General features: G+C 59.7%; 1 protein-coding gene across 4 annotated transcripts in view; it reads right to left on the reverse strand.

The window, feature by feature from the left end:
- The window catches only part of ZMIZ1 (zinc finger MIZ-type containing 1), a 228,058-nt gene that overhangs the window by 153,273 nt on the left and 53,713 nt on the right, over positions 1 to 21,072 (reverse strand). For 3 of the 4 annotated variants that reach the window (XM_012762468.3, XM_012762470.3, XM_012762466.2), the window contains exon 3: positions 10,380 to 10,475. The exons of the other annotated variant lie outside the window; for it this stretch is intronic. The gene's annotated coding sequence lies outside the window, so the exon portion shown is untranslated. The remainder of the gene's footprint in view (positions 1 to 10,379; positions 10,476 to 21,072) is intronic. 4 annotated transcript variants of the gene reach the window in all.

Raw genomic sequence — 21,072 nt, forward strand, 5'->3', positions numbered from 1 at the left:
CCACAGCCCACTGCAGCCTCCAGAGTCCCCTCCCATTTAGGACCAGAGAGTCACAGCAGGAGGTAGGAACAAGGGGGCCCGCCCACACCAGTGGGACTCAGGGGCGCACAGAGTTCAGACCCCTCCCCCTCCCAGCAGCGCCCACCCCCCCACCCCCCTTTCAGGCACCCAGTCTACGGGAAGGACACCGAGGCCTGCCTGAGCCAGCTGGTGCTGACACCCACTCGGGCCAACTTTCTTCACCACGTGACTCCTCTAGACTCAGGGCCCCAGAACTAGGTGAGCGTGCCAGGCTCCCCGTGCCAGTCCTCTCATGGGAACCCAGTACCCTCTGTCTGAGAGCCGTCAGTGGCTCCCCACTGCCTCTGAGATCCACTTAACTCTGACCTGCAACCTTCCCCTCCACGGGAAAGGCCGGACATGCAGGGAAGTGCCTCTCGGGGTTCGGCACTGTGTTCCCGATTCTCAAGGACCTCTCCCGGCACCCTATGATAGTGGCTGTGAAAGGCCCATCAGCAGATGCAGGCACTGAGGCCACTGGAGTCTCAGCTGTCACTGCCCACGCGAAGGGGTGTGGGCTGCTCAGGTGAACGGTGCTCCCCGCGGCTGAGAGGTTTCGGCCGGTCCGTGAGCTCGAGGTGGCCCCAAGTCTGTCTTAACCCATCCAATGTCACCACGACTTGGGATTTCTCACCTCAGTGCCCTGGCCCCCTTTGGGACACGGTTGATACCCTAGGCTGCCATCCCTGCTGATACCGAACTGGGCTTGGGCAGGGGGCACCTGGCCTGGGAAAGTGGGTCACAGGTCAGAGAGGATCTACTGGGGGAGAGAAGGGCGGTGTAGGGAGGGCGGCGGCGGGGGAATCTCAGCATGGCCCCTCCCTGGCTCCCAGCCCACAGCCCCCTAACCCGGCCCACCTGCCTGAGCAGCGCGGAGATGTGGCATCGCCCAGCTCCTAGCGCGTGGCAGAAGGAAGGGCTCCCTCCCAGCCAGGCAGGGTGCATGACAGGTTATGGGTTGTCACTCCCAAGCCTGGCTGCACTCTGGGGCCACAAATCCATCCTACCCCAAACCTTTTATCCCATAGGTAGTTCCTGGTTGGGCAGAGCTGCTACCTCTCTTCCCTGTCTCTCTACAGACGAGGCCCAGAGTGGCTGAGCGACTACACAAGTGCACCAGCAAGCTGGCGGCGGATCCCCCCGCTCCCAGGCCAAGCCTCGCCATGAGGTTTCTCTTGCCAATCCCCCTACAGGTCCCAGACCCTGTCGAGGAGGAGACAAGCCGTCACACGTGTGGGGGTGGGGTGGGCGTGGGTCCGAGCTGGCGGGAGGCAGGGCAGCCCAAGGGCCTGAGGCCGGGCTTCCTTTCTCAAGAGGGCACGATTCCTGGCAGCAGCTCCCACGGGAAAGAGGAGCCGCGCCAGCTGCAGAGAACACAGGGTGGGACGAAGGTGGTGGCTGGGCAGGGCTTCCTGATGGGTGGGCGGGTGGCCACTCTCGGAGGCCAAGTGACCTGGGCGGCTGCGGCCTGGGGCCAGGCCAGGCTTGGGTCGCGCCTCATCCCTGGCTCAGGCCCAGGCCACCCTGCGTCCCATCCTCCAGGCACGCCCAGGCTTCCTGTCCCACTGGCCCCACCCAGCTCAGGGGAGAGGGAGGAGGGCCCATGGAGGCCTCCTTGGATGCACTCATCCTTTCTGGGGGCAGGATAGCCTAGCAAGCTTGGTGGCCTTTGGCCTCTGACCTCTAGGCCTCCAACCACTTGCATGCCTGTATGAGGCCTTGACCATAGTGACTGCTGGGTTTTCTTCCTGGGGGTGCAAACTCCAGACACAGCTGGGCAGGGGCTGCAGGAATCAGCCCCACGGATCGGATCCCTGCCCCTTCACCCCACTTCAGCTTTGCAGGCCTGGACCCTTGAAGTGCCAGGAGTCTGGGTGGGAGAAAAGCTTGGCCCCCGGGGCTGCAGGGACACTCATGGCCTCCAGGTGACCCCAACCCCTTCCCTGTGGCCTCAGGAGCTGGGGACTCACCTGACCCAGAGGCTGGTAGCCTGACCCAGTGAGGGGAGGGATGGGAACAGAGGCCCGGCCTCCTCCCCGCGTGGTTTCCCAGGGCAAGGCTAGAGGACGCAGCTGCCCCAGGTCTCCACCGAGGCTGCTCAGCAAATAGGCAACTCAGAAAGCAAACAGGCCAGACAGCGAGGAGGACTCTTCCAGCTGGCTGCGGGCCCACCGCGGACAAAAGCCTCCCATAGCTCAGTGTTGGGGAGGAACACAGATGGGAGGTGGTTTGGGCTTGAACGGGGCCAGGCCTTGCCCGAGATTACCCCGGGAACTGGGGCAGAGCTGAGATCCAGGTCTCCTGCCCGCACCACGGGCAGCCCAAGGATGCCAGCAAACCCACAGCTGTCCCTCCTGGCCTCAGGGGCTCCTGACGGGCGGGAAGGTTGATCTGCTCAGCTCGGGCAGTAACTGACTATAGCTACACTCTGGTTGCCACAATGGACACCGATGACTTGTCCAGATCAGATTAGCCCAATCAAAGGGGCCTGGCGGGCTACCTGCAGGCCCAGCTAGAAGCTTTGCCTGCAGGGAAGGAAGCCCTGGGAGGGACTCAGTGGGAAGAGGCTAAAGGCCCTGAGGACTGTGGAAGACAGAGGCAGCTTCTGCCTGGTGGGTGGGCCGGGCACAAGCTCCTGGGAAGAGTTAAGGCAGCCATGGGGTGGGCGTAAGCCTCCCGGCCCTGGGGGTATGTAAGCCGAGGCTGGGGACTAGGCCTAGGCAGCAGTCTGGCCTAGCAGCTTTATAACCACCCCAGCCCAGATCCACGTTCAGTCGTGGGTGGCAGGACAGCTGGCTGTGTCACCTTCTCAGCCGCTGGCCACCCACTCTAGCCCTTTTCAGGACAGGAGTTTCCCAGCTGTAACAAAATGGCCTTGAGCTTGAGAGCCTGTGGGATTCTCCTAGGCTGAACACCCCCAAATCCTAGCACATCAGCAGCAAGGTCTGATGACGCTCTGTGTGGCTCTGATGCCGGCCCTCATCTCAGGCACCCGGTGGGTACGCCCATCTTCCCCAGAACCCCTGTGGGGTCAGCGATACTCTGACCCTCACCCGGTAGTGCCTCCCTCCTGGGCCTCCCCTAGCCTGACACGAGTTAGGCAGTGAACGTCTCCAGGGCCAGGGATGAATCTTCTACCAAGCATGGACCCAGCACAGACCTGGCTGCCAGGAAATGTTTGTCAAAGGAGAGAGAGAGAGAAGGACGAAGCAGGCAGGAGGAGGGACAAACAGACACAGGAATGCAGGTGGGCTCTCAGAAAGCCACCATAGCCCTCCTCCCCCCTCCAGGCCCTGGGGGGATGGTGCCATCTCTGCAGGACAAGCCATGCAGGCCGGCAGACCTCGACGAAGGCCATGGGAGGCCCCACTCAGGGTGATTCCGGGGCTGCCACTTCCCCTGGTGCCCTACTGCTCGTGTGGACCCAGAGAAGGCCCCCAGATGCCCGGGGCTCAGGGTCTCTGTGCTTTGACCACATGCGCACATCTGCTCTGGAAGCCCCGGCTCTGGCTGTCACCTCCATGGTGGAAGGGGACCCTTTCCCCAGCTGGAAACACCTGCTCAGTCCCGAAGGACTCGGTGGTGTCTCACTGCTCTCTCTGAGCCCTGCACCAACGCTGGTTTGCATCCTCCTGGCAGTAGGGTGGTCAGCTCGCAACACGGTCACAGGGTCTTTGAAATGACAGGTGATCCTGCCCGCCCAGCAGGAAGAAAATATATCACAGACATGAGGCGATCTGTGTTCTGACAAGCCCCACCTCTGCCCAGCCCAGCTCCTGGCACATGGTGGGCACTTAAGACACATCTGTTGAACGGATGCGCGTGGGAGGCCAGACTCCGCCCTTCTGCCAGGGAGGCCAGGGCTCTGCTGCACACTCCAGGGGCCACACAGACGGTGGCCGGGACCACACGTGCCCCTCTCTAGCCAGGACACTGCCTTTTTGGGCTCCTCCTGGTCAGAGGGTGCCCACCCTCTCCATTTCAGGTCTGGGAGGGGTCTGTAATCAAGCCCAGTGCCTTTTCTTGACAGAGGCGGGCAGAGGACCAGAGAGGGGCTATTCCCCGGCCCAGGCCTCCTCACCCCAAATCCAGAGGCCCAAGAACTCCAGGGCTCAGCTCGGGGCTCCCTGACGTCCACCGCCCACACCAGTGTGGCCCTTCTCCCCGGCTGCATGTCACAGCCTCCTGCTGCAGCCGGCCTGAACTGCTTACTTAGACAAACAGGGAAAGAAAGCCACCACGTGATGGCTAAGGTTTCCTTGACCAGGGACATGCACGCACACACACACACACACACACACACACAGCCACTCGCAGCGGGTCAGGTGGTCATGTAGCCCAGCAGGGCCCGGGCTGGGCCAGCTCAGGTTTCTGTGTCTCTGAAGGACAAGGGACAGGCTGCCTTTCCTCACCCAGAAGAACACCCTCTCCAAACACTTGTTTTCTGCTTCCTGGACGGGCCAGCGACTTGCTGGATGGGAAGCACAGTGGCGGGGGTGGGGGCGGGGGGGGGGACAGGGGTGGGGGTGGAGCACACACCCAGCCGGCCTGGCCTCTGTCTGGTGTTTTCCTTCCACTCTCCCCACCCAGAGGGCAGATGCCTGCTGGGAAACTGTGGCCGCCCAGCCGCTCCGACTGCAGGGAGAACCCCAGGGCCCAGCATGGGGGCCTTGCAGGTGGGGTGCCAAGGCTCAGGGAGGAGTCCCGCGTGAGCCATGCCAGGGCTGTCCAGCACTGCCAGAGCAGTGGCTTTGCAGCTGGACGCCACAGCACAACCCCAGGCATCCAGGGGATGCAAGAAGGGTAGGAGAAGGGGGTGTCCCATCCGACCCAACAGGAGCCGCCCTACCTGCGTTCTGTTGTTTGGGAAAGGTCTTGGGGCCGGGGTCTGGAGGGCTCTTCCAGCATTGGGGGTCTGCGCTGTACACCCTTCCCTCAGAGTGGCAGGCCTGTCCTCACAGCATGAGACTGTCCCATAAGGACAGCAGGAGGCCACATCTCTAGCCAGGCAGAGCTGGGACACAGCTCCCGGCAGGTAGCAGAGGGCAAGGGGCGGGGAGGGCACTGTTCTGTCGCTGCCCCCTAGGCGGCCAGCTCTATCAGGGTCTGCAGCCAGTGCCCACCCTGCCCTGGCCTCAGGCCTGACACCTGGGACCCTCAAACCCACTGCAGAGGCATCTCAGGAAGGCCACAAAGAAATAAGAGATGTGGCCAAGAGTTCCCAAGTAAACACCACCTCCAGCCAGGCCCCTCACAAGTGTGACCTCACAGAATCCCCCCAAGGACCCAGGAGGCAGGGAGTACTGTCACCCCATTGTACAGATGAGGGAATCCAAGGACAGAAATAAACGCTAACACACCTGCAGGTCACAGTTAGCAGGGGGAATGAGGACCTGAACCTAGGGACTCCAACTCTAGAATCCGTGTTCTTCACCAACCCCACCCCACCCTCCCAGGGACCACAGGGCGCCCAGGTGGCCCCAGCGAGCCCCACCTCATGGGCTTGTGCACCCCAGGCAGCGAGGAGGCAGCCATGCAGTGAAGGGCTCTGGGGTGGGTGGGGGAAGGTGGGAGAAGGGAGAGCCTGGGAGGCAGAGAAGGAGAGAGGGAGGGAGGGAGGGCAGCAGACAACACCCAGCAAGAGTGGAAGAGCAGAGGCAGGATGGGGAGGCCTGGGAGGGGGGCGAGGGCAGGGAGGAGGGGGGATGGGCGACAGAAAAAAAAGGGGAAACAGGAGCAGAAGGAAGGGAGAGGTGGGGAGTGAGCCACAGAGAAGCGGGAGGAACACAGAGGCTAGGAGCCCCCGGAAGGACAGGGCAGGGAAGGACAGGGCAGGAGGACGGGGTGGAGGGGAGGTCAGGGAGGGAGGGGCCGAGAGAGCAAACCCACCCACCGAACATTAAATACCTAACAGGAGATGACAAATCAAATGGGAATTACTGCGGTAAAAACATAATTAGAAACTTGATTGAAGTTAAACAGAATTTACATAACACTGCAAATTAACTTTACACGGAAACTATTCACTGGGAAGGCAATGAAAAGGCATTTCATTAGTAATCTATATTTAAACAATAGGCACAATGGAGCCTTCTGATGAGGAACTTGGTGCCTTCCACGGATCGGGTGCCAAAGGCTGCGGGAAAATCAAGCACAGTGGGTGCTCCAAGCGGAAGTGGGCAGGGCCAAGGGCGCGAGCCCTGCGCCTGCTCCATCTGCGCCCGCTCGAGGAGGGGAGGGCGGGAGACACAAACAGGCCAGATGAGATTCTGGTGCCACTTATGTCCTTGACTTGCTGTGTGGCCGTGGGCAAGTGTCTTACCTTCTCTGGGCCCTCCAGTGAGGAGGCCAGAGACAGTCTACAGGCTTGGATATTCTAAGAGCCCAGGAGCTCGTAGAGGTGGGACGTGCCCGGTTCAAAGCCCCTCCGTGCCAACTTGTTCGCTGTGGCATCACGCAAGCAGTTTCCTCCCTCGCCCTGGGTCACCCATCTGTTCAGAGGAGCTAAGTGCAGCCCGGCCCGACATCACCAAGGCAGTACAAGGATTTAGGGAGCCAATGGGTGGAGACAGGCTTAAAGAAAAGTGAGTCTAAAGGCACAGGATTACCGTCCCCTCGCCGGGCACACTCATGAGATCACCCACGGCCTCCTGCCACCGACCTTCCACGGAGCCACACACGCCGGAGCAGCTCCTGTCCCCTGGTCCCCGATGCAGAGTCAGAGGGCCATCTCCCCAGAACCCCTGCCGAGGGAGAGGGGGCCGGCAAGTCCCTGCCTGGCTCCATCCAACTTTCTGCGTGGAGAAGTCTCCGCAGCCTTCTTTCCTGTCCCAGTTACACCAGACTGCACTCGCTCGGCAGACGGGCTGGACTTTGCTCCGGCGGCTCCTTTGGCCGGGTCCCTCTCTCCTCCCCACCCCCATCGTGTCCCTGGGGCGCACCTGCCTGGCCCGTGGCTCGGCAGGCAGGGCAGCTGCTGCTCTGTGCAGCCTCCCCTGGCTGAGCGTGGCCATTCTCTCTGCTGGACACCTGCCGTGCTCGCCGTTGCACTGGGAGTTGCTGGTTCTTTACCTGTCCTCCTCCCCACCCGCTCTGGACTGCCAGCTCTCACAGTGGGAGCCCTCTGTTTTCATCTCTGTACACCCTGCCCTGAGCCCTGCGCTCAGCACAGCACAGGTGCTTGGCAGAAGCTGGCCGATCTCAGAGTGGTTGGGGAGACTTCCTGGAGAGGGTGGCACTGGAGCGGGGGAGAGGGCCCAGGACCTCTCACCTGGAGGGAGGGGTGAGTAGGCACAGGGCCAAACCTCAGCCAGAGCAGAGGGACAGCTCAGAAGCTCCTGGGTATTTTTCCAGAGTCTCTGGGGTGCCCTATCCCGTGAATTACAGCACAGGGCAGATGCAGGTCCCAAAGTCATACTGCTGGAGGGTGGCAGAGCTGGAATCCTAACCCAGGCTTGGCCACCTCCCCCCAGCACTGAAAGGGCGTGTCCAGGAGCTGGGCAAAGGGAACAGCTGGGAGCTCCATGAAGGCAGGGACCACACCTGATTCTCAGGTCCCGCCTAGCCTGAGCCCTGGCCCAGAGGGACACTGCTGATGTTTGCAGTAGAGGCTGAGAGATAGACAGACAGAGACACACAGACAGAAAACGAGAGAAGGCATCAAGCATAAAGCATCACAGGCACACACGTGCACAATTCCCGCCCAAGGCATAGCTCCTCTAACTGGCAAGTGGGCGGCTGTGACACTCACTCAGGGCCTCGGAAGACTGAGTTGCTTTAGGATAAGGAAGCACGCATGCTCAGGAATGCAACAGGGGGCTGTCGGTGCCCTCCCTGCTGTGGGCAGCACAGGAGCTGCCACCGGAGCCCTGTTTTCAGATGAGCGCTGCAGGCAACGGAGAGGTCCGGCGGCCAGCAGAGCTAGGCGAAGCGTCTCAGGAGTGCAAAAGTGGGCAGACTGCAGGGCAACAGGCTCCACTGGGGTCAGCGAGTGCAGGCCAGGGGCAGAGGGAGGGCCCAGACACTGGATCACCCACAGTCCAACCAGACACCCACGGGCCCTTGCCTTGCATGGCTACATGTGCGCACGAAGACGGTCTGGTCCCTCCTCTGCTCTACCACCTTCTCCTATTGTGGCTTATTTACGGAGGCCTCTGAGCCTTTGTGTGTGCTGTTCCCTCTCCCTGCTTTGCCCAGGGATCTTCCTCGTCCATTCGGAGCCTGCTCTCTCTGTTCTCCTGCCTCCCGGCAGCACCTCCCACCCCCTTCTTTGGGGACTCCCTCCCCCTGAGGGCCAGATGCCGGGTGACTCAGACTCCCGCCCCTCTGAACTGCCAGCACTCCCGAGGTGATCTCACCTGCCTCGTGGCTCCAACACCATCTAGACACGACAGCTCCCAAATTTATCTCTCCGGTCCGGGACCTCGCTCTGCCTCTCAGACTCACACATACAGCTGCCCACTCAGTCTTTCCACTTGGATGTCTTGAAGGCATCTCGAACTTAACGTGTCTAAAACAGAACTCCTCGGCCCCGTGCGGCCCTCCTGGGCTGTCATCACTGGCTGAGTAAATGCCCACCTCCATCCTACCACCTTGATGGTCCCCCATCTTTTTTAATCCTCCACCTCTAATCCCCCGGCAAGCCTGCCTGCTGGTCTCTGCAATATATTCGGCCCCCAGTGGCTTCTCACCTCCCCCTGCTACCCGCTAGTCCAAGCCCCACCACCTCTGCTTGGATGTGAGCGGCAGTATCCCAGTGACCTCTCTGCCCACACTTGCCCACCTACACGGGCGGATCCCCACCATCTCTCCGATGGCCTCACTTCCCTCCGGCTACACAGCCTTCCCTGCCATCTCCCCGAACAGGCCGAGCGCACCCCTGCTCGATCCCTGGTCTCATTCAGTCTCTGTTCAAATGCCACTTATCAGAGGCCTTCCTTGACCTCCCTGTGTCAAAGAAGACCCGGCCCTACCCTGTAGGCTCCGAGCCCTTACCCGGCTTAATTTCTCTTCTTAAAGCCTAGTACCACCTGACATACCATACGTTCGCTTTTTAGGTATTTACTGTCCGTGTCTTCCCATGAGAGTGTCAGCACCATGAGGGCAGGGGGGTTCGTCTGTTTTGTCCCCTGCTGTAACTCCAACACTTCAAGAGCCCCTGACACGGGGGACTTTCTCAGTAAACATCTGGGGAATGAGTAAAAGAACAATGCCGCTTCCTCTCCCCCGAGTGTCTGCCTGCGGAACCAGTGCTCGGCCCCTCCTCGCCTCCCGCACGAGCTTTGCGCCACCCTAATGGGGCTCAGTCTGGCTGCGGGATCCTGAGCCTGCCTCCGTTGCATACACCGCCCGCTTGGGGCTGAGCTAGATCTGCTCCGTCTGGAAAACCCAGCGCTCAGTGCAGGTCTGGCCCTGTGCGGAGATTCAGTGAGTGTTTGATAAGTGAATGAATGAGTAACTGGGTGGTCAGAGGAATGGGTAGGTGGATGGCTGGGTGGGTGAGCAGATGGATGAATAGATAGAAGGATGGCTGGATGGACGGATGGGTAGGTGAGCGGATGGATGATGCATGAGTGGGTGGATGGGTCCCACCACAGACACACAATACAGACTTGGGTTTAATAGCAGGACTTTTCTGGGGAGGATGGGTCAGACCAGTGCAGTGCAGCTTAAGTGTAGAAGCTGGTATGCAAATAGGATAACGCCAGGCTGCTCTGGTGTGGCCAGAGCTTGCTGTGTGGTCCCTGGCAGGCCCGTTAACTTCCCTGTGCCTTGGTCTCATGGTCCGAAAATGCAGACAATAATTCCTGCCCAAAGCTGCCAGGAAGATCAATGTGGAGTTTCAAATGCTGCCACAAAGGAGCCAACAGCCCCATTTCTAATGAAACATCTCTGGCTAGGTCTGCCTTAGAAAACCCTCTCCTCTCAAGCCCCATCTGGCCCTGCTGACCTTGTAGCCTTATACTGCGACCCACCCCCCCACCCCCCAGGGGCTGGGACCCCTGGCTACAGCCCAGAGCTCCAACTGAGCCAGGCTGCCAAGATGGCTTAACTCCAGATAACAATCACACGCACTGCTTCACAGAATCCTCCAGAATTGCACCAAGTGGCAGACCCGAGCCCAGCACCCATTTTAGAGACGAACTCAAGCCCAGAAGCAGTTTGTGGCGTTCGGGGCAGAGAAGCCCTGCAGGCAGGGCGAAGCAGGGCGAGGAGAAGGGCTGGTCTGGCCCCATCACTTCCCGGTGGCCTGACCTTGCCTGCCCAGGTTTTAGGCGAAGGTGGTGGTGTGGCCCCGGGCATCACGGGTCTAGCGTTACCTTTTTGGGTCTGGCAGCTCGGTGACGGGAGACGGCTCCTGTCCTCACACCCCTTGCAGCATTGGTCTGACGCCAACGGGCCTCCTCCTCTTCCTCCTGGGCACACAGAGAGAGACGGGACACGTGTGGGCAGCCAGGGAGACAGCCGTCCACTCTCCCCTACCTCTGTCCCCGCCGCAGCCGGGGCTAATCTCAGCGGCCTCTTGGGCCACTCAGGCACGCCCCGGGGCGCCTGAATTATCAGAGTGGGCCGTGTCTTCCCTGCCCAGCCCAGCCCCGCTCCAACAAGCAAGCCGATGCCTCTGGGTGGGATTTTTAAATATACATGTAAGTTTTGTTTCTCTGGGGGCTTGGGGACTTTGTGTTGTTGTCTTTCTCTTCTTGGTAAGAAAAGCAGAAAGCCATCACCTTCCTGTGTGGCCCCCGGGCAGGGTGACCGGGGAGAAGCTGCCGGGGGTATTTTTAGCTGAGCATACAAAGCCCTTGCCACCCTCTCCTCCCCTCTCCCCGCCATGCCTGGCTTCGGGGAATTATCTCACACGGCCGGCCGGCAGACACTTCCAAAGCCACTCTATGACCTCTGCCTGGATTCTTTCCTCATCATGAGCTGCTCCCCAGGTCTCCGACCAACCCAGGGAGCCGTGTCAGGCGTATGCACCTCCTCGGGGAAACCGGCTCACCCCCGCGCCCCTCCTGCCAGGCCTGGGGCTGGCTGTTTTGCTTAAAGCTGGTGGAGGAAGCCCAGGCAGAGTAGAACACAGAAAAGAGCCCGGCCGATGGTCTATGTCACGTCCCCCAAACCCAGCTCTTTTCCCCATGCCCCCCACGACGCTTGGTTCTGAGCCGAGACCTACCTGTGTGATGATTTCATTAATATCTACCTTGAACTCACTCTTTTTTTTAAGCTCCAATAAATCTGGCCTTGTCCAAAGCAATCATGTCCATGAAATAATTGGTTTGATAGGCTAGTTATATATTTCTCATACACCTTAACAAGTCATAACCAATAAAATAAAAATACATGTTCCCGTGGGTACCACCTAATGCTAGAATCCCGTCACGGGCTACCAGCGTTACGTGGGCCGAGCTTTGGCAAGTCCCTGCTGTGCGTCGCCCCTCACACTTTGCAGGGGGAGGAGAGGCACGACAGGGGTTGGGTGGCCGGTGGGGCCCCAGGGTCGGTGAGCACGGCAGGCCAAGGGAGGCTGGGCTCAGAGGCCCGGTGTGCCGGGAGCTCCTGCCACCGTCCCCTCGCCCCAGCACTGGGCCAGACCGTCCCTAGTCCCACACCTGACCTCTGCCGAGAAGACCCGGGCGGACGGGCACGGGGCCTCCCGAGGACGGAGTGCCCCAAAGGAGGGCTGTAGGCTGTGCCGAGGCCCAGGGTGCAGGATGATGTCCTTTCCCGGCATCCTCTGAGGTTCACCTCCGCCCACCCCTCTCCCAGGCTGCCCTCGCCGTTGTGGTCCACGGGGCTGGAGCCCAATCCCGTCTCTAGGCAGACCTGGAAGCGCAGGACATGCCCCTGAGCCCTGCAGCGTGCACATCCTGCCCTCGGGCCCTGAGGGCTCCTGGGGTGGCCGCACGCCCTCTCTGGGCCTCGGTCCCTTGGATGTGCCTTGAGGGGCAGGCCCTGGTGACCCAGAGGCCTCGAAGCTCTGGGGCCTCCCTGACACTCTGTCCTCTCCCGCCCTGCCCACAGGTTGGAGACCCTGGCCGGGCCCCTGGCCCAGTGCCCAGCTGCCGGCCCCTCCTGCTGAGAACAGGATGTGGGTGTCAGGAGGTGAAGGAGAGTGTGGGGGTCGGGGTGGGGAGTGGCCTCGGGAGGGACTTCCTGAAGCCAGATCGGTTTACCACAGTCAGTTGGGCCCGGGACCGCACAGCTGTGAGTTATAAATGTCCCTGCCGAAGCCCAGCCGCGAGGCCCTGCTGTTGGCGGAGGCGCCAGGGCCCTCGGCGCCCACCCTGGGGGCCTCTGCCGTCAAGGGCCCGTCCTCTCAGAGGCTCAACTGTCCAGGCCTCGTGACCTCTGGGCTCTCTTGACTCCTCTCTGAAATGCCTGGCATGACGAGGTCTCATACCGCCTTCCCCTGCACACGCCTTGCCCTTCCAGGTGCGAATCTTGTGGTTCCAGCTACCCCGAGAGCTCCCAGAAGGCAGGGACCATCCTGAACCAGCACCCGGCACTAACCCGGGGCTTGGCGCACGGCCAGTCCCGGGGGGGAGGGAGGGGGGACTGCAGGGGCAACTGCTCCAGCTTGGCAGGCTGCTTCCCCTGGCCCACCGGCACCCCTGCCCAGGGCCCACGGGGCAGGAGACAGCCCACAGTGACAGGGCCCACGGGGTAGGAGAAGGCCCACAGAGACAGGACACACGGGGCAGGAGACGGCCCACAGTGACAGGGCAGCAGGGCCGGGCAGGGAAGCTTAAGCTTCATGCGCTGCCCGGTCAGTCCCCCTCTAATCATAATAAAGATGACACTGGGCCTGGCGCGGTGGCTCATGCCTGTAATCCTGGCACTCTCAGAGGCCGAGGTGGGCGGATTGCTCGAGGTCAGGAGTTCGAAACCAGCCTGAGCAAGAGCGAGACCCACCGTCTCTACTATAAATAGAAAGAAATCAATTGGACAACTAAAAATATATAGAAAACATTATCCGGGCATGGTGGCGCATGCCTGTAGTCCCAGCTACTAGGGAGGCTGAGGCTGGAGGATCGCTTGAGCCCAGGAGTTTGAGGTTGCTGTGAGCTAGGCTGATGCCACGGCACTCTAGCCCAGGCAACAGAGTGAGACTCTGTCTCAAAAATAAATAAATAAATAAACAAATAAATAAAATAATGATGACACTGATAATAATAATACGTAACATTAAAGAACCTTGAGCTGTACTGTTTGAAGAACTTGATGTGCATTAATTCACTTAATCTCACCACAATCTATGAGGTACGTGTTGTACCCATTTTTAACAGATGAGGAAACAGAGAGGTTAAGAAACCACCCTGAGGACACACAGCCAGGATGTGAACCCAAACAGCCTGGCACTGATGCTGCTGCCAGCCCTCACTACTCCTCCCCGATACCGTCCTGGAGGGGCCAGGAGAGCTTTCCTTCCCTGAGAGGCTCCGAAGGCAGCAGCAGCCGAGGGCTGAGGCTGAGCAAGCCGCCCGTGCTGAAATCATTCATTCGCCCCACACAGGCTTTAAGCACCGAGCGCTGAGACCTCGGCAGTACACAGGAGCCTCCCGTTTGCCTTGCCCTGCCCAGAGCATGCCGGGGTCCCCTCCATGGGCACAAGTGGGCACCACCTCGACCTTCCAGGACTGGCTGGGGGGGGGAGTCCTAAAGATGGGTTGGGGGTTGGGCCTGTCCCAAGGAAACCCCAACGGGGCAGGGGGAGGGGAGGCTTGTGAAGGTCACACAGCATGTTTGTTGTCCAGCGCCGGCATTTTAGAGGTTAGAAAAGGTGGCTTGGAGAGAAGTGACTTCCCAGTGAGTGGTGACCCCATGTGAGGTTAGAGGCTACTCTTCCGGAGGGTCGGGGCAGGTCGCCTGCAGCCTGGGGGTGGCCAAGGCCTGGCGCTGGTGGGACGGGAGGGACAGGCTTGTCAGGCAGCAGGGGGAGGAGGCAGGTGCCTTTTGGCCTCCTCGGAACAGTGCCTTTGTTTTCTCTCTTTGTTTTCCATCTGCCCACTCCAGGCTTCCCCCGATTGTGTGCAGGGTGATAAAAGGGCTGAGGGGAGATCTCTGGCGGCATGGGGTCACCTCACACAGACACCATGGCGGCGGGTGGGCGGCCGAGGGGGGCCGCCCCTGGAACAGGGGCTTGTCTCTGGCCACACCGAGTCCTTCTCTGGGGGGCGCTTTGCACGTGGCTCTCGGAAGCCTTTTGGCACAACCATCCCCCATTCTCCGGAGGAGGAGACTGAGGCTGCAGGAAGCAGGAAGCAGCAGCCAGACTGGAGCCCTGGCCCTCTGATTCCAGAGTCTCTGGGTTTCCGCTGGGCTGAGCTGACCCTAAACCCTAAACTCTCTGGCCACCAGACAACACTTGGCCTTGTCAAAGCCTTTCTCCCTTTCATTTGAGAATGAGCCGTTTTCAGACTGGCCAGGAGGAAAGAGCAGACGGCCAGTTGGGATCTCACCTACCAATGCCAGGGGAGGCAGGCCCGCCAGGGGGTCCCGAGAAGTGACTCGCCAGCACCTGGTCACCTGGTACGAGATGGGGTAGAGTCTGACTTCCTGGCCTCCCTGTAACAGAGTCCCCATGAAACTGCCTCCGGGAGGGAAATGACTCCTCTCTCGTGGGCTGATTCTGGCCGAGGGCAGGGCTGGGGACAGGAGGGCATGACCCGGGGCACTGCCTGCCTGCTCATGTGAGGGGCCGTGCTGGTCGGCAGCCAGGGACTGGCCCACCCAGCTCCGGGTCTCTGCTGGCCCTGCCCTCACCTGCCTGGCTTCCTCCGAGCCCCCAAGTTCCAAGACAACCTCGACTTTGGTTATTAGGTGATGTAAGCTACATCCATGTTCTGTCTTAATCCTCTATGGGTCGTTATTTAAATCCCTTTAAACAGAGCACTTTCTTTTCACCTGGCCTCGTCTAGAGCAATATTTCTGTGAAATCATGAGTTTGATGTATTCATTGTATTTTTTCTAATTCACATGAAAATAAATACATGGTGTTAAAATGTGAAATTCAGACCCTCACACCTGTCCAAATGGCCCACAGTATGCAAGGCCTGGCGGGTGCAGGCCCGTCCTGGGGCAGTCTCGATCTAGGCTGGGAGAGAAAGCCCAGGTGCAGTCACGGGGCTGGGCAGGGAAGTCGAAGGAGGTGGAGGTTTCCAGAGAGGCACACAGGGCGCTCGGTTTGGGCCATGGGCTCAGGTCAGACTACCCCTTTCTCTGTGATGGGCTCGAGTTTGATCCAGATAGTTCTTCGGCAGTAGATAAAGCCATCTCCTTGCAAAGTGCCCCCGACAATAGCATGAAACAGTGGAATGAGCACTGGAGTGGGAGTCCAAACACATAGAATAGCATCCCGCTTGTCACTGTCTTGCTGGGAGATGCTAAGGCTCTCCGGGCCTCAGTTTCTCCATCTGTACAGAAACAGTGGCTGAGCCAGAGGTTCCTCCCAGCTCTATCAGCCAGACTGCAGCCCCCCCTGAACCCCAGGGGCATCCGGGGCTGCTGGTAACCCCGGGCCTCAGACAGGCCCTCTAACCACCCACTCCCTTGACCCCTTCCTCCCAAACCTGACCGGGGGCCTTGGGGTGTGCAGGGGAGACAGGGCCGTCCTGCGTGACAGCTATAAAATTAGATAATCAGCTAATCACCAGCAAATTAGCATCCCATCTTTACATAGAACAAATATAGTATTTACGTAAAAGTTGTTAGGAGTTTCTCTCTTTTTAATTAGCAGAAATAAATGCAAAATGAATGGTAATTAGGCAGCTGATGGATTCGGTAGTACAATTATGCCTGCAGCAGTGCCCCAGTCCTTAAACACTGCGCGCTCCGAGGAATCAGAGGAGCCTATTTATATAATTTATTTATAAAACAAAGTTAACAGGAACAGAGGGGCAAGGTCTGGGCACTGCTGGGGGAGGGGTTTTGGCTGCAGGGGCAAGGCCCTGGGAGGAGAGCGGGCTTCAGTGCCCACGGAATGGGGGGAGGGGAGTGGCTTAGTGCCTGGCTGTGAAAATGCACCACCAAGGCCCCCATGTGTCTATTTCAGGCCCGGCATGTGTCGCTGGGAAGGGCCTCCCTGGCAGGAAGTAGGATGGGGCGGTGTGAGGGGCTGGGAGCAGCTGTTCTTGTACTCCTGTCTGCCTCTCTCCCTCCCCTGGTCCCCACCTCTCTCTTCTTTGCTGGCCCTGTACCTTCACCGAGCAAGTCTCTGTGCTGTAGCCTGAGGTGTAGAAAGAAAGGAAGTATTCTCCCTTTCCTCCAGGAACTCAGGGGAAACCAGATCCAGGAATTATGCACTCTTGCACAGTGGGAGTAAGTTCTAGACCAGTGGAGGACCTGGTGCTATGGGAGGCAGGACCCCAGAGAGGAGCCAGCCCAAAGGAAGATATGTTAGTTGGGTTTTGAAGGATGCATAGGAGTTTTTATGAGAAGGCGGAAAGTAGCAAAAGGACCTGTGTATGTGAAAAGGCAGGGGGATGGCAAACAGCGCCGTGTGACTGGAGTGCACCTGGGGCGTGGAGGCTGGAGAAGTGAGCAGGGTCCTGGATGCCAGGCTAAGGGTTTGCATTTGATTCTAGAAGCCATGGAAAGGTCAGAATCAAGGGAGCAGGGCAGCCCCTTCCCACTGACAGTTCTTTTCTTAGCTCCCCCTCCCCCACCGGGAGCCAGAGAGAGGGCCAGGTCGACAGGCCATTAGAGGCAGCTGGTCCAGCTCAGCAGAGCGGGAGGCTAACCTGATTACAGGGACAGGAGGTCTGTCTGCGGGGGAGGGAGGGGGGCCACGCTGGGCAGCTCCTGGGTCTCCTGAGTGAGGGGCCTGGCTTCCCGGCACACAGTCCCCTGCCCTGCCCCCCACCCAACCGCTTTGCCAAGTCTGGGGGAGGTGAGAGGGCACTGGCTGAGGGGCCTCGTTCCCCCTCTCCCAGACTCAAACCCCAGCTCCACCGCTGCCTGCTGCTGTGACCTTGCAGAGCCTCTCCCAGCTCTGGGCCACGCATTCTTGTCTCCAAAACAAAGGCTTGCACCAGAAAGGCGGGGAGGCAGCACATGTGGCCCCCAGCCCCATCCCGTATGGCATGGTGCAGGGCATGGTTACCCAAAACTCTAGGGATTTTGGTGGGGCAGGCACTGCCCAGTTTGCCCCAGTCCCCCCGCCGAACCCCGGCCTGACTCGCAGGCTTGCGTGTGTGCTGCGGGGCCACCTGGGCACAGGTGGGCACAAAGCCCTCGGTGGGGAAGGCTGGTGGTCAGAGCAGGTCCCCTGTCGTTTGTAACCCTTACAGGGGAGCACAGGAGCCGCCGCTGTCCTCGGGGCGCAGAGTGAACAAGCAGCCCTCCCCTTCCCCCAGCGGCTGCCCTGACTCAGTCTGCCGGCCTCGGAATGGGAACCATAGGACTGCCCACCCAAGCCGGGGGGCATCAGGAAGCTCTGAGCACTCTGTGCACCCGGCTGTGGTGATCTGAAAGTCAAAGCCCTGGTAGTGGTTCAACCGCGACTTTGAACGGCGCAGGCTCCGAAGGGTTTCACAAAGGGAGGTTTCGCACTCCCCAGCGCAGACCGCTCTCAAACCTCAGGAACCTCCCTCTTAAAAAGTGGTGCTCAAATGCCATTCGCAGCCTCGGCAAGGTCTAGGAACTGTGTCCGAGCTACTACCTGCTGTCACTCTCAGGAACGCGTTCTGAACTTGTAAGGGAAGACAAAGATCACACCGCACGGCATCTCTGCTCTGTAAGTTGTGCTCCTGCCTCTGGCCAAAATCAATAGAAATTTCCACTAGGATTGTTTCACCAGAGCAGGGCCAGGCCCCTTGCGATGACATTCCACCCCTGGCGGGCCCCGAGAACCTCCCTTCATGGCAGACCTCAGCCCCAGCTCGGGCAGCAGCTGAGGCTGGGCTGGGGCTGGGGTCGCAAGTGGGGGTCTGCATTCGGCTCCAAGTGCCTCTCCAAAGACAGGCCTGGTGCTATTCATCAACTGGTTTTCAGGGCTGTGAGAAATCAATGGCATTTGTGCTGCAAACTCATCATTAGGACAGGAAAAACTCTGCAATGGAATTGATTTGTTTAAATATAATAACACAATTTAACAGAGAACCGTGGGGGTGGGGAAAGGACCAAAGCAAACAAAACCCGGCTCGACAGCTCTGAACGGGGAGAAGAACCAGCCCTGAGAAACCTTCCAACGTGGCTGCCGAACCCTGGAATCTCCTGCACCTCCCCCATGTCCCCTCACCGACGAGGCTAGAGCGGGCACGTGCTGTCACCGGGTGCAAGGTGGCTGGCTAGAACCTGGTCTCAAATGCCCTCAGCAGCCTGTGCGTGGGCCCCGAGGCCCGGCTGGTGGTGGCTGGTGGTTGTGCTTGGAGGTGACTTTGCTTGGTGAATATCAGTTCAACCCAACAAACTTACTAGTAGCATCCGCTGTGATCCAGGCACCTGTGCGGGGCTGTGGGGCACACAGGAACAAACCCCAATGACAATACGAGGACAGGGAAGGTTGGCTTCCTGGGGTCTCAGTAGACATGGGAATGGGGAATGCTAGGCAGGTCGCAGACAAAGAGGGAACATTGGGGCAGAAATAGAAGGTCCCTTTCAAGGCCCTCATCTCAAAATATGGTACCCGCCTGCCCTGATTACGATGATCGATGGGCGTGGACTTCATTCATCCTTAAAATGTTCTAGGACCCTGCAAACATTTTGTATGTGTCGCTTCATTGAATCCCACTATCCTGTGAAGGAGGGACCATTATTACCCACATTTCGCAAAAGATACCACTGAGGCTCAGAGAGGTTAAACAACTAACTGAGGTCACACACTAGCGGGTGATGGAGCTGGACCAGACCTCCCATGTTTATGAGCCCAGAGCCTGTACACCCACCACTGCCCCTTCCGGCCACCCTCGGGGCTTGGCCTCTGTGAGCTGGGGAGAGGGCTCCTGCCCTCTGGGAGCCGGGGCACGAGGTGACAGGGCAAGGAGGAGTCAGAGAAGGGCATGGAGTGGCCAATGCATCCAGGGGCGTCCTGGTCACGGGCTCCGCTGTGGGCTCAGCCCCGCAGGCTGGGTGGGGCGGGAGCTCTGACTGGGTAGAGGTGGGCCTGGCACTTGGGGTGCTCCCAGACCCCCACACAACCTTAGGGTCGAAGTCCTCAGGGAAGGCCCAGGCAGCTTTGGGCGGCCTCGCTGAACTCAAGAAGGGCCTTCCCGTCGGCCTCAAAATATGGACTTTATTCACCGTGATGGAGGGCAGCGGAGGGCTGGGAAGGCTCCAGTGGTCCAGGGGCGGGAAGATGGTGGGCCTGGTCGCCAGCAGGGGAGAATGGGTGAGGGGCCTCTGACGTAGACATGGTTAAGGGGGTTGAATCGACTGTCGGATGTAGGGGTTAGGGAGCGGGAGGTGTCAAGGACGATGTCGCCGTCTCCCCCCAGCCCTCAGGGGGCTCGGATGCCCAGCTTTGCTGACCCAGCGGCCGCCTGCATCAATATGAATTGACCCAGGAGCCCAGAGAGCCCTGGGCCCCTCCCCCAGGAAGCCCCGACCTGCAGGCCGCCACCAACTCCACTCTGTCCCTCTGCTGACCTTTCTCCTTTGTCAGCAGTGCACTCCATCAAAGCACCGAAAGGGCCCGTGCACTCTCTCCCAACTGCCCGGCCTGCGCTGGGGGCAGGGGCTCACCCCACCCTCCCTCTTTTAAGGAAGAGGTTTCCAGAATGTCTCTAGAAAGCTGGGAGCAGAGCTGCCAAAGCCCTCGGTGCCAATAGGGAGACTGAGGCCTGGTGAGGGGCAGCCTAGAGTCCACCAGCCAACTGCACCATACCCCTCCTGCTGGCAGCGGGGACGGAGAAGAGGAAGTGGAGGCGGCAGGCTGGAGCCAGGCTGTGGGGGGGATGGGCAAGGATGCTGGGGGGGGGGCAGCAGGAGGTGTGGGAGGGGGCCAGCCCAGACTGCACCAGCAAGCAAGCACCCCAGCCAAGGGGGATTCAGTGGGCTTAGGAGTGGGGCCAGTGGATTCAGGCAGGCGTAGTGTGGTGAACCATCCTGGCTTGCACAAAGACAGAGGTATCTGGGATGCAGAACTTTCCATGCTGAAACCAGGATGGTCCCAGGCAGCACGGTCCCCCTAGCAGGGCTGATTCTGAATTCTGGCTTTCAGTCATAGCACTTTTATTTATTTATTTATTTGAGACAGAGTCTCGCTTTGTTGCCCAGGCTAGAGTGAGTGCCATGGCGTCAGCCTAGCTCACAGCAACCTCAAACTCCTGGGCTCAAGCAATCCTGCTGCCTCAGCCTCCCAAGTAGCTAGGACTACAGGCATGCACCACCATGCCTGGCTAATTTTTTCTGTATATATTAGCTGGCCAATTAATTTCTTTCTATTTATAGTAGAGACAGGGTCTCGCTCTTGCTCGGGCTGGTTTCGAACTCCTGACCTCGAGCAATCCGCCCGCCTCGGCCTCCCAGAGTGCCAGGATTACAGGCGTGAGCCACCGCGCCCGGCCTAGCACTGTTAGACTGTGTGCGACTTCTCTGTGCCTCAGTTTTCTCCGCTGGGACATGGAGCTTATGGTACACCTTGCATGTGGCTGTGGGAGGGCTGAATTAAGTAATGTGCGCGGAGTGCTTGGCACCCAACGCGGCATCTCGTGCTACTCCTCCAGCCAGTGGCAGGTGGCCACTGTCACTACTCGCAACTGCCGGGACTGCTCTTACCACTACGAGCACCGGCGCCACGCACCGAACACTCACCCTGTGCCACACGCTCTCCCAGGTGTGCACACACGCTGCTGATCGAACCCTCACGATGCTTGCGGGGCAGAGACCGCCACCATCCCCACCGCGGGATGAGTCAATCAAAGTGTGGGGCCTGAGCACTTGCCCGGGCGCCGGCCGAGCTCAGAGCCCAGAAGACCACTTCTTTTTCCACTGGACTGGCCCAAAGCCGGGGGGATGGAGGCCAATGTCAACGTGACTCTGGTCACGCTGACCCAGGGCAAGACCTGGACACAC

The sequence above is a fragment of the Microcebus murinus genome, chromosome 14 (assembly GCF_040939455.1).
Source record: "Microcebus murinus isolate Inina chromosome 14, M.murinus_Inina_mat1.0, whole genome shotgun sequence".
NCBI lineage: Eukaryota > Metazoa > Chordata > Mammalia > Primates > Cheirogaleidae > Microcebus > Microcebus murinus.